Genomic DNA, 13,395 nt, shown 5'->3' with positions numbered 1-13,395 from the left:
TTACACATTTTTCTTAAGTTTACTGTCATTTAAACACTTTTCTAACGTTTACATTTTGTATTAATGAATTTTTAATGAACCTTTGCTACCAAAGAATAAACGCTCATGAATGATTGTTGTCGTGGTTTTAATCAGTGCTGCCATGTGTCGCACATGTGATCACGATGCAAAAGCAGAAAGGAATACTTTACGCACAATAAAACCAAATAACTCCATTTCATCCAGCAGAGGAGGTCGACGTAGGCCTGCTTATTACATTTCATACAAGAGTAAACATGGCCAATAATTTTACAAGCCCTGAATTAGGTGAAGCAGTTCTGTGGAGCACCTTGATATGAATGAACATTTAATTTTCTCATATCGAGAAAATTGATTTTCTCCATGCTTTTTAATAGTTTTGTTGACTGATATTTCAGCCATGTAATTTGTTCCACTTTTGCCAGCTGAGCAGCTTTCCTAATCACCAAAACAGAACCAGCACCCAGGGTCAGCTTTTGACAGACAGCTGAAAGGTTAAGTGTTCCAATGGCTTCATTGCAGTGAAATCTCTGAGGAATCTGGACACAACCATAGAGCCAAGCTGACCTGCATATTTACCCTCCTCCTCCTGACCCCTGACCCCTCTGTTCAATCTGGATCTTTTGTGCCACTCTGCAAAGGTAACACTGAAAAACAAATAATGAGGAGGAATAATGTGAAGCGTGGCACCGAGCGAGCGCTGCTGTGGCAAATAGTCTGCAAAAGGTCACGCCACAGGTCAGGCAGTCAAAAAACATGGGGGAGTGGAGTCCAGATCCTTACCAACACGTCTGCTTCGTGCTTGTGGGAGCGGGTGCATGATGTTTAATAAACTTACCCGTTATGACTTTCTTCTTGTTTACATTGAATATGAAATATGCACTGATTTGCAGTTCAGACCAAGTGTACGGTACTCTGTGAGCAGCAGCAAAGTACTTCATGCTCTTTCTTTGAGCATCTCTTATTAGGATATTTTAAATCTGTGTCTGTGATCGGGGAAGTTCAACCACAAGGATTATGCAGATTTACAGATGACATTTAACTCATGAAATTGCTGCTTTTTATCATATGTGAAGCCATCAGTGCCAGGAATAACTCTCAGCTTTCTTACTTTTTCTCTCCACAATTTCGATACAATATTCAATATTTCTTTAGTCATAATAAACTTTGCTTGTCTGATTGGTGCACCTTCATTTCAGCAGATTTAGCCTGATGTTATTCTAAGTCTATTAATTGATTAATGTATTTGTTTATTTCTCTAAACATCTCTCTCTGCTTTTTTATATTTCTAGAGAGACTTACTCAGATTGAAACCTTTTTCCTTACTGGATAAATTATATTACATGAAAAGCCGCTGTTTACATTTGTTGATGATGTACAACCCTGAAAACAAAAAGTCGAGACTGTTAAATGCAAACAGATAAAATGCAGTGAATTGACAGTAATTTGAACCCCATATTATAATGAGAAATAGTAAATAAATTAGCATGGCTTTGAAAAGCAAGCATTTAAATAACATGTTTTGAAAATATGGATGGGGCAACAAAAGATGAGAGAAGTTAAAGATCTGGTGTAACATTTAACAGTTAATTAGGTTAATTTGTAACATGTCAGTACCTTAACTGGGTGCTGAGAGAGCACCCCAAAGAGGAAGAGACTTTTTGAAGCAGTGGATTCACCACTCTGTGAAAGATTGTGTGTGCAGGTAGTTCAATAAACTCCAACCCCAATCCCATAACAGTTGGGACACACGATGCTACAATTTGCAGAAAACATCAATTGTTGAAAGCAAAGCATTGTATTGTTTCATGAAAAAATACTAGCTCATGTTGAATTTGATGGCAGCAACATATTTCCTAATATTTGGGACCAGGTCAGGTTTACCACCGTGCAGCATTTCCTCCTCCTTATCTAACAGCAGTCTGTCAGCGTCTGCCAACTGAGGAGACCAGCTGCTGAACCTTTGGGAGAGGAATGTTGTTCTTGGTATGACAGAGCTTTAACCTGCCTTTGTGGAATCTGTGTTCACAGATAATGATTTCTGGAAGTGTTCCTGAGCCCCTGCAGTGATTTCCAGGACAGAAACATGTCTGTTTTTAATGCAGAGCTGCCTGAGGGCCTGAAGATTACAGGTGTCATGTCCTGATGTCCCTTGCACATAGAGATGTCTCCAGATTCTCTGAATCCTTTGATAATATTATGTTCTGTAGATGATTGAATATATGATGGCAAAGTAAAACATATTTTATGTTGAGGAACATTATTCCGAAATTGCTCCACAATTTGTAAATGTGGTTTTCTGCTAGTTGTTGAACCTCTGGTCATCTTTACCTCGTTAACGACCCAATCACGGTACTGACCTGCTGCCAGTTAACCTAATTAGTTTCAACATGTTCCTTAAGACGTTTTTATACTTTCCCCCACAGAATTTTCACGATATAGTAAAGTGTCTCGTCTTCAACATTTGATGTTTTCTGTGTTATCCTGTGAACAAATGACTGTTTTCTGAGATTTACAAATCTTTGCTTTTTGTATTTATTTACTCAGCGCCCGACTTTTTGGGGATTGAGATCGTGGTTTGTTGAAACATTTGAACAAATAATCTTTAGCAGTCGCTTGCACATATTATAACAGCACGGTTACAAAGTAGGGATGTGAAAGCTGGACCTGTCACCCACTGAAAACATTTGTTGTGCAGTGATTTAAAAGGATGCACCGACACAGACAGTTGATATCTTACATCAGACAACTAACGGTTACTTTTCTCAGTTCCCAGGTGATGCAACACCAGTTCTTTTGAAACACGTTATTTATTTCACTTTATATTCTTTTTTCTTTACAGTGACTGATGTCTAATCATTAATAAATGTTTAGATTCTTTATGCAGTGTTATTCTTGGAAGAATAAGGTATTGTTCAATTGCATCCAAATGACCGTGTGTGTGTGTGTGTGTGTGTGTGTGTGTGTGTACTTACACATTTTTCTAAATATTGGGTATGTTGTATTTGTTCTTTGATTTGCATATAATTCCATTCTCTTTCTTTATCTACAGTATTTACATACAAAGTGTCTGGGCAATGGATTTCATCCACTTTTATATCTGTGCTCATATTGCCTTTGCACCACATTGGTCACACCTCTCTGTTTTCACTCAGTCAGACTCAGACTAATACTCCAGCAGTTACATTACTGAGTGAATAAACTGCTTTCCTTCCTGTTGTGAGCTGCTTTAAGTAATGAGTGAGAGTCCCTTACTCTCGATTCTTGCAGAGAGGGTTTCTCTAAATGTTTGCTTGTTATTCAACTCGGAGCTGCTCTCTACTCATTCTTGCTGTGTCACCTCTGCTTTTTCCTTTGATTCCTCCTCTGTGTTACTCTTCAGAGTTTCTGATGTTCATGAAGCACGGACATGGACGCAGACATTTACATGCACTGCTGGCAGACAGGGAGTTTGTTGAAGAAGTTTTATTCCAACAAAGTCGTATTGATCCTTGAGTCTGCTCACTGAGGATGACAAAGTGCATTTGCAACAAATGCTCAAAAAGGTCAGGGTTGTCGATGTATTTTTGCATGAGGGATTGAGTACGGATACTGCAATTTAAGAGCCAATTCAACCAGAATACCACAGGAATGAATCATCTCCGATATCTCAGGGACAGAAAGGCAGTGTGAACATGCTTTATGTGGGGATCCAGAGCATGCATCACTCACTTTGAAGCCAATTCAGCGCTGGACTGGCTGGATGGTTAGAGATTGTCTCATAAATACAAGGTCTCAGGTTTGATCCCCGACACAGCCAGAGTCTTGTCCTTGAGTAAGAAAGTGAAACCCTCAGTGTAGATTGTCAACTATTTCGGTAGTAACAAAGGATGTGTAAGTTAAAGTGTGATTCATGTGATTGTTCTATCAGGGCTTTACTAAGATGGAAAGACACAAGGAGTGGCAACAAAAGCTAGCAGACACACAAATCCAACTTCCCATCATTCTTGGCATCTGTGTTTTGAAGAAATCTGCTGTTTTTCTTTCTTTTTGCATCCATGGTAGGAAAGCAGGTCAAAATTTAAATAGCTGAAAATAGAACATCTGGCAGGGCCTTGTCAGTCAGCAGTATGTAATGAAATATGGAAATTGGGGCGCTCTTCAAAGAGATGCGGGCCTCTCTGTGCTGTCCTGGGTCTCCAGAAGGCCCCTCAACAGCCCCGATGGAGCCCCGCCCCTCTGAAACGTGTGCTACATTTCCAGGTGCTGCTGCTGTGGCCTGGTCCGCCACTAGTGCCAGCTCATTAGCGCTCACAGCCTGGTGGAGCTGGCAGCTGGCATCATTAAACTTCAAACCGGCTTTCGACCCAGGGTGCCGCCGCGGGGAGAGACCGCCGGCTCATCCGCCTGCCAACAGCTGATTAGAACCACGCTGACACCAGCAACCAGACACCATTTGCACGCTATTCTAACAGCATTTACACAAACCAGAAAAAATATTCCAACCAACAGGTCATCAACACACCATCAGCTCCACCACAAATTGTACCAACATCAACCAGAATCTGAAAATTAAAGCCCTTAGGACGAACAAGGAAATACATTTAGACTCAAATCACTGTGAGTCAGGCGAGGTGACATGTTTGGTGACTTTGCAAGGTTGCCTGAGACCAAAAGCATCCCAAAACAATCTAGCTTTTATGTTCACACTGAATAACCACAAAGGATAAGTTGGATACTCATTACCTTAATGTAGCTTTTAATGGATCATTGTCAATGTTGTAAGAAAGCACATGAAGTTAGGTCTGCATTAAAACTCTGTTCCTGCCCCTGCAAGGAACACTGAGGAACACTCGTAATCCTGACTTTTGTTCAGGTTCAACTGAAAGCACAACCCAAAACGGAACCCTTCAAGCTGATCTCTCCGTCTTTAGAGCATCAGAGTGAAGTGGACTGGTCTTTCTCGAAAGCCTAACTAATTTAGTTGTTTAATGGAGGAAAAACTGGAAGTTTGAACTCTCTAGAATGCACAGTATAGATGCTCTTTACTTGGTAAGCCATCACACAGGTATATCAGCATCTTGGTAATAGCTGCTTGCTGCTGTATTGAGGTTTGACATATATGTATATATAAATAAAATATATATATGCATTAACTTTAAAAACTTACTAATCAATGATTCCAATCACTTTGCTTACTCAATAAAGTGATATGAGACGTTTTTTACGACTTGTAAAAGACAGAAAATAAAGAAATTCTTCAGGATGTGTGCAACAAAGAGTAACACTCAATCTCCTTAAAAGATCAAAAAACACAAAATAGGCTGGGAACTTTTTGGGTCCAGATAAAACACAGAGTTCTATCGCTTGGAGGGGGGAGGTAACCCAATATGCTGGCAGGCTTTTGAAGAGTTGTGATATGATTTCACATCTATGAGAGCACAACCCTTCATTCTTTGCCAAATTCAATGTAACATTCAAAATAAACATTTGCAAACAGGAGTTACAGTGTCAAGCCTTAGTGACATAAACAGCCGACAATAAAGTTGCTACCAAGGCAAATAAAATAAAATAAATGGTAAATCAGCTACCTCCAAAGATTACTTCACAGAATTGAGAAGATCTGAGAAGTATCAATTTTTGTGGAAATAAGTGCTTTTTAAAGATGCGTTGCTTTTAATTTTCAGATTTTTGGCTGAGTACAGTTTTCTTTTGAAGAAGTATAATCAACTGCATTCAAAATGCTTTTAGAAATGTTAAACATTTAACTGTTAAAAACACTGAGCGTAAATGTTGCATTTTCTTCAGTACTGCTCCTGGATTTAGGGCCAACTTGCTTTATCAATTAAAATCCAACAGGAGTGGATAAAACTCCTCAATGCACCACCCATATTAAAATGTAAAGGCCACTGCATAGCAGAACCTGTTCTTCAGTTACAAACTTTTGGATTTTTTTACTGTAAATCAACTTCATCTTGATTGTCCTAATTGTAGTATTAGTTTTTTTTATATATATAAAATCAATTAGAAGATGGAATGCATTGTTTACAACTGAAAAATAACACCTTCCAGAGCTGTAAATTCAATATGGTGAAGGTTAGAAGGTTATAGACCTAATACTGGCCCATGCCTGGTAAAAAAAAACAAAAAACAAAGTGTGAAAATGTCAAACACCCAGAGATTAAAACAGAAGTGACTTTCTGATGCCAACCAGCAGTCATGACAAATAATCTCCTCCTTCTTCAAAAACCACATTTTGTCGCTTAACTGCCTGAAAGTTGGTATGAAAGCAATGCTGGGACATACTTTATCAACATGTTCAGAAACATTCACCAAAATGTCCAAATCTTTCTTATCTTGTGGAACAAAACGACAACATACCTCTGATGTGCACATTGCTCAGAGGGAACATGGACCCCCAGGCTTGGAATCTTCATATGATTTTCTTTACAGATATTTCCAACAAAAACGTTGGCAATTTCTGGTTTTTCTTTTCCTTCCCCCCTAATGATGAAAAAAGATTGATTTTGCTCTCAGTCACAGCCAGGTATGTAGCAGAGAAACCATGTCTTGGCAGGCTCCAGTGAGCAGGAGTCCCACTGGACCCAAACTGGTTTGAGCTCCATTATCATCCTTTTGTTTCCCTACATGTCTGTCCTTTTTTTCCTCACCACTGCCGGGCACAAGCATAGACTTGGTAATTTCCACAATGATTGAGTCATGAATGATAATGGCTTGATTATTAGGCAAAAATTGGTCTCTTTAGATTCATTTCATGTTCTATAACAATTGCGAAGCTTTTCCCTCCAGATAATACCAAACCGTTTATCTGACAGCTTTTACACATCCCTCAGTCTTCATATTTTCATATTGTGCGGATGGAAAACTCATTTCATTTTTCATGTGGTGGGAAAAAATCTCGGGTTAATTTCCATTAAATTAATGTTTTAGCATAGCACAAGGCTTACGAAGAAACTTAAAAGCCAATGCAAGAAACTTTTGAGTCTGTGCTCTCCCGTGAGTTCAGCACAACCTCCATGACACTCCTCAGTGCATTAGAGAGATGTTGAAAAACTTTGCATCTCCCATTGTGGTCTAGGTCATCTTTAAACTCTGTTCTGTTACTATTAAGAGCAGCAAAATGAAGGAAGCTGTTGTCGCTGTGTTATTGTAGATCAAAATAATCCGTAATCTAGACATTGATAACTATATTTCTTACTGCAGAATGAAAAGCTTTTGCTGCAACTATGACTTTCTTCCTGAATGGCAGAGACTTAATTGATGTGCTCAAAAGGTACCTTTTGGATGAGCACGAGCAGCTCAGGGGAGATGAAACCCAGCTATGCTGATTTTGAAGCAAGGACCTTGGTCATGATTCAGCTGTGATTTTAATGAACCCCCGCAAATATCAAGGCTGATTCTGGATAAAACCCAAGCAGAGAAGCATTTATGAAACTAAAGGAAGATAACAGGGAACAATTATGCAGTCTGAGGGAGCTAAGAGAAGGGTAGTCCTTTGAATAATTTCCTCTTTTCTGTTTGGATTCTCTCCTTAATAGAGCCGTGTGTGTGTGTCTACCCAACAAATGAGCTGACGGTTAATGAGAAGTCCAGTTGAACAACTGGTGAGGGTGGCTCACTCCCTAAAGAATCCCTAATGAGCCCTCTGTGCTTCCTCTGAAACACTCATGCACTGATTTATCACCAAAACCGGTGACATAAAGGTCACCAGTCCACCGTGTGATGGAGTTCAGCACTTTGTGGTTTTGACATGACCTTTTGACCCCCACCTTGCATCACAATTCTCTCCTGATCATGCTGTCACACATGCATCAGCCGAAGCACTCCTTGGAGAAAATGCAGTTTCGCATCACTGTGTACGACATATATTTGGCAGCTCTGCCTAATTCACCCCCCTCCACATCTCTGTGAAAAATGAGCTGCTTACATGTGGCCTGAAGCCTTGATTATTTCAAAGCTTGCTTTGCTGAGAGACCTTGGGAGACTTTTGTCAGAGGACAGAAATGCCTCAGTACAGACAAGACTTCAAAGGAAGAATGCAGTTGTTGCTTACATCCACAGGGAGGCAGCAGAGGGTTTGTGGGAGGAGGTGGCAGCAGGGCGACCCCTCTCTGTAAGCAGTTGACCTTTGTAGTGATGGAAGGCCGGGGCCAGGTATGGTCTCTGTGTTCCCCTGGCACAGTGCCTTCAGACTGGAATGCCAGAAGAAGTATTGCTGGGACAAGAGCAGAGCCTTCCGACTCCATCTGTCGCTTTCTCCAGGGCAGAGACGAGAGAAACGCAGAGAGCCAAAGACAGGTGGGCCCACCCCCCACCAGCTGGTACGGCAACCAGCATCTGCCCACAGCCGAGGCAACTTTCCTGTCTGCTCATCATCACCCATCAGACAACTCAAAGCCTCCTCTTTCTCCCCTCATAATCATTACCATCAGCTGTTCCTCCACCTTCCACACTTCTTTTCAGTGATGTAATCGCCTGACCCAACAGAATTAGGAGTGGCTACATTTCTTCACACTTCATCACAGTTGTGGTCAAAGATTTTACTCCGTACCGACTTTTTTACTGCTGCTGTTGTCTATAGTTCTGCAATTCAATACCACATCAATAAAAGCACAACAAAGTAAGGCAAGCCGGCAGAGAGATGTAAATAAAAACCAAGAGAAGAAAGGATTGTCATGCTGTGAGAAAAATGGCCTTCAGTATACTGCATATGTTTAAAGTCATTAAAACAAATGATGTAATGTGTTTAGATTTCATTTACTGGATTTTATTGAAGCTTTTGTGCTCACTTTAAGTTGGCAAAAACATAAAGATGGAAGTAGATATCATCTAAATGTGTGTTAATTTGCAAACTGTTTGCTCAAATTTCAAGATTGATCAGAGCATGAAAAAAAGAAGCTTTTTCCTATTTATAGTCACCATGAAAAGGGCAGAGCCAATCGTTAACTTAGCCTCACAACATTTAACAAATGACACTCTCTCACACCAGTCTCTGTTTTTACGGATTTGCCTCTGGATGACATGAGATGCAGTCAGTGGCTTGTGCATTACTGAAGTGCAAGAATAGCAGCCCCTCCTGCCTAAGTCTACTACATTTCTGGTCAACTGGGCAATTTAGTTGAAAATTGATACAAGAATGGGGATAAAATGTTAAACAAGCCAATCCAACAAGTCTTATTAGGCATTGTGTGACCAATTAGGCCTACTGGCTCCCATTTGAAGTCTAGTGAGCGGCAATGGGAAGCACATTAGCCTACTGAAGAGCTTTTTGTCTGTCCCATAACATTACTACACCCATGCTGTTACATTTAATCCAATTTGTGTAAGATTAACTTTCTTTTAAAGTGCAAGCAAACAATAAAGGGCAATTTAAAGCATAGACACTCACTGGCCACTTTATTAGGTACACCTTGCTAGTAAAAGGCCTTTTGCCTTCAGAACTGCCTTAATTCTTCATGTCATACTTTCAACAAGGTGTTGGAAACATTCCTCAGAGATTTTGGTCCATATTGACATGACAGCATCACGCTGTTGCTGTAGATGTGTTGGCTGCACATCTATGATGCCAATCTCCCGTTCCACCACATCCCAAAGGTGCTCTGTTGGATTGAGATCTGGTGACTGTGGAGGCCATTGGAGTACAGGGAGCTCATTGTAATGTTCAAGAAACCAGTTTGAGATGATATGAACTTTATGACATGGTGCATTATCCTGCTGGAAGTAGCCATCAGAAGATGGGTACACTGTGCTCATATTTATATATCCATCCCTTATATATATCTAACAAGATGTATGGGCTTACAATTTAAATACAGTGTTGATGTTGATTTACACACACAAAGCTTATAGTAATGAGTTATCACAGCTAAACTGATGCTGTGGACTTTAGGACAGCTTTTCACGTAAATAACCTCCTACGAGTTTCATTTCCTTTGAAAAACAGAGACAGCCAACTTAAAAGCATGCTGCAGGCTAAGGTTTAAATTGAGCAGCAGTTGAAAGCATGTTTACCTAAAAGAACATGCAAATGTGATCCTAAATTATTTCCTATCCTCTCCTAACTTGAGATAACCAGCTTTCACATCTCAAGCAGAGAGAACTGACAGAACTTTTTGTAGAAATCTGAAATAAGGACAGAGTGCAGTTTGTTACCTGTGCCAATATTATAAATGGCTTGTCTGTGCAAATGTGAATTAAAAAAACAACAGCAGTCATGCAAAGAGACGGATGAGAGTCCAGTACGATAATGATAGCCTCTCTTATTTCTTTTCCTCTGCATATTAGCTTCATAGCCATGAATTGTTTTTGTCTGCTTCCTGCTGAGTTTAATTTCAGCTCTCTCTGGACCTCAATGTCCATGTATTCACAATGATTAACTTTAATAAATGTGCACTTTGGTTCTGTTTGAAGACCCAGGTTGTTTGGTGACAAAGCCCTAATTCATTCTTTTATGAAATGCATTCATCTGCAATAAGGATGGTCTCCTTCAATGATGACTCAAAGCCCACACAGAGAGACCAGAAGGTGAGCATTAATATGGAGCCCTCATATAAAGCATCTATATTCGGTTTTTCATTGCTTGTTACACAGCTTGTCATGGCAGGTGATATCTTCAGATTAACAGCCACATGATGGAAATAAATAATTTTGTGGGAAAGTCAAGAATAAAAGAAAGAATGCACACCACTGTGTGTGATAAGTAACAAAATGCACCAAATAGCATCTACAGCATGGAAAATAATGGCTCGAAAACATCTGATTTCTGGTTTTGAAAAACCCTCGGCAATGTTCACTGCAGCAGTAAGTGATATGTGACTGGCTGCTGCATTCTGAAGTCCGTGGAAGTTAAATGAGGTGGAAATATATATTTCAAAGTGTGATAACACACCTCTGTGAGCACATGGTACTGTTATAGATGCTCTGGAGCATCTGATTTCTCCTGCAGGTAATGGCAAGTACAGAGAGAACAAATTACAGAAGGTAAAAATAGGCTGAATATTACTTTGAGAAAAAGTTTCAAAACCCAAGAGCCTGTCAGAAATTATCCACATGTACTTGGGATTTTGTGGAGACAATAACTCCATCTACACTGCTGTTTTGGACAATCCTGAATATATAGATATGTGAAGCTTATACAGACATTAGCAAGTATAAAAGCTTTACAGAGGTCATAAAAGCTGTGGATAGAGGGTATATCTTATAGCTAAATAATTATGTTGACAAGGGCTGAGAATACAGAACAGTGTATATTTACATACAGGAGAAACTTTTAAAAGTGTGTTATCAATATATCTATTTTTATCTTTTCATAAGGTTGATGAAAAGGTTACCCCATTTGCTGGCTCCAAAAAAAAAAGAAAAAAAATCACTTCTCAGTCTGATTTAAGCTTTTTAAATAGACACATACTAAAAATGGGCAATGATAATGTCAGCAAATTTCCCCCATTAAAATCACTCTCACATTTTCTGTCACTGCACTGCTCTGCATCGCCACATTTGCACTGTAGTGGAGGAGACAGATGTCCCAAATCTCCCTCTTTCACACTTTTATAAGAGGTCTAATCCCATTGCTATTTATTGCCTTCATTTGTCTCTGTTATTACCATTACTGGAAGAGATTGGCAGCCCCTGGAGATGCTTTTTGGCGGGCCTTCTCTTTTTACTTGAAATATGTGAGCCAGGCATGATGGAGGCGCCTCTTGGCACTGCGTGGTACCTATCTTCTGATCATCTGTTATCTCTGACTGAACATATTGGATTATTGATTTGGAGAGGGAATGGGCTTTTGTAGCCATTCAAAGATCCACACTTGTCTGTATAAGCTGAGCATGCTCACTGTAGCCTAACTTTGACCTTAAAATTTCAAAACGGAAAACAATTGCATTCCTCTTTGTATGCTTGTGTTTTACAGATTCCACCGTGGAGCTGTCCGTGGTGCTGAAGTTGATATATTTTTTCCCACTTTGGCCTAAAACAGCAAGAAGAAAATGTGCTTGATTTTTTTACACTCAGAAGATGACACCACTAATCTAATAATACAATCTGTTTCCCTGTTGAGCCCAACTTTTAAAGAAAACTATATAATCAAATTGATGCGGTAAAACCAACTATTTGTTTTTATTCCATCTTCTTCTCAGAAAATTGTTGCCCGTATTACCCTTAGTTTTGGGTTCTGAAAGTTTATTTTTCCATTATCAGAGATTCACATGAATGTCTGTTTGTAAGTACTCTCCAAGACCTATAATCACACTTTAATGTGGAAAATTGGAGAAAATTCCCTCCATGCATCGTGGACCACATAGAGGTCAAAACAGAAACACCTCAGCTTTGTTGATGAGGGGTTTTTTCTGAAAGTATTAAACCAAATGTAAACACACACTCTCTCTTATGTCCTCAGACATGTGACACTGTGAGCTTTGCCTTGGGGGAGCAGGATTTGTTTCTGGACTCTTACTCAACTTCCTCTAATATGGGAATTCTTTACACCAAATGCGTAAATGTTTGTGTGCACAAAAGGAGGGTGTAATAAACAAGTGAAGCAAGAGAAACGTGAAATACTGTAGGTACCACTTTGATTATTCCTCGGGAAGATCTATGAATTCGGACAGCCTGAAGATCAGCAGGACGAGAGAAGAGGAGTCTGTCAACATGAGGGGAGCAGGAGGGGATATGTGGCATTGAGGCAATGAATTTTATTGACATTTCTCTGGCCTTGTGTCTGTGTGCTTGCACGTGTGTGTGTGTGTGTGTGTGTGTGTGTGTGACTGAAAGAGACAAAGAGGGAGAGTCTGAGAGACTGACCAGAGATACCAACCCGCTCTGCTGCCAAGTTGCATTAATTGTAAATCAGTAACTGCCTTTCATTGCTGGAGTCTGCAGCATATCTGGATGCAGCTTCAAGTACAGCCATTATTATTTCACAAACCACAAAGAGAGAAAGGAAGTCAATATCCCCAATGTTTGATCTAAATATGGTTCCAGCCCAGCTTGTTTATATAAACACACACCCTTAGAGTTAAAATGCAAACATAAAACAACATACTACTTTGTCTCCTTTTCCAGTGCAGCTTAAAGCTCATTCATTAGTCAGATGGTGTAAGTTCAATAGCTTTTTACTCCTCAGGCTAACCCATCTTTTCTTTGATTATATTTCAGTCAAGCGGTGGATCTAAAATGCATAAATTGGTGTACACAAGTGTTTTTCTTTCCCTAACCAGGTTTAAGATGATTGGAAGAGTTTTTTGTATATTCATGAACTGGGAATAGGTTGAATCAGTCTTACATGATATCATCTCTGTTGCTGATTGATATAATCAGACACAGAGATAGTTATTCATAACCAGGAATAGCGACTAGAAAGATGAAACTTCTCCCACA

This window comes from Leuresthes tenuis, unplaced genomic scaffold, assembly GCF_036924035.1.
Source record: "Leuresthes tenuis unplaced genomic scaffold, fLeuTen1.0.hap1 SCAF_17, whole genome shotgun sequence".
Classification (NCBI taxonomy): domain Eukaryota; kingdom Metazoa; phylum Chordata; class Actinopteri; order Atheriniformes; family Atherinopsidae; genus Leuresthes; species Leuresthes tenuis.
This window is presented reverse-complemented; position numbering follows the sequence as displayed.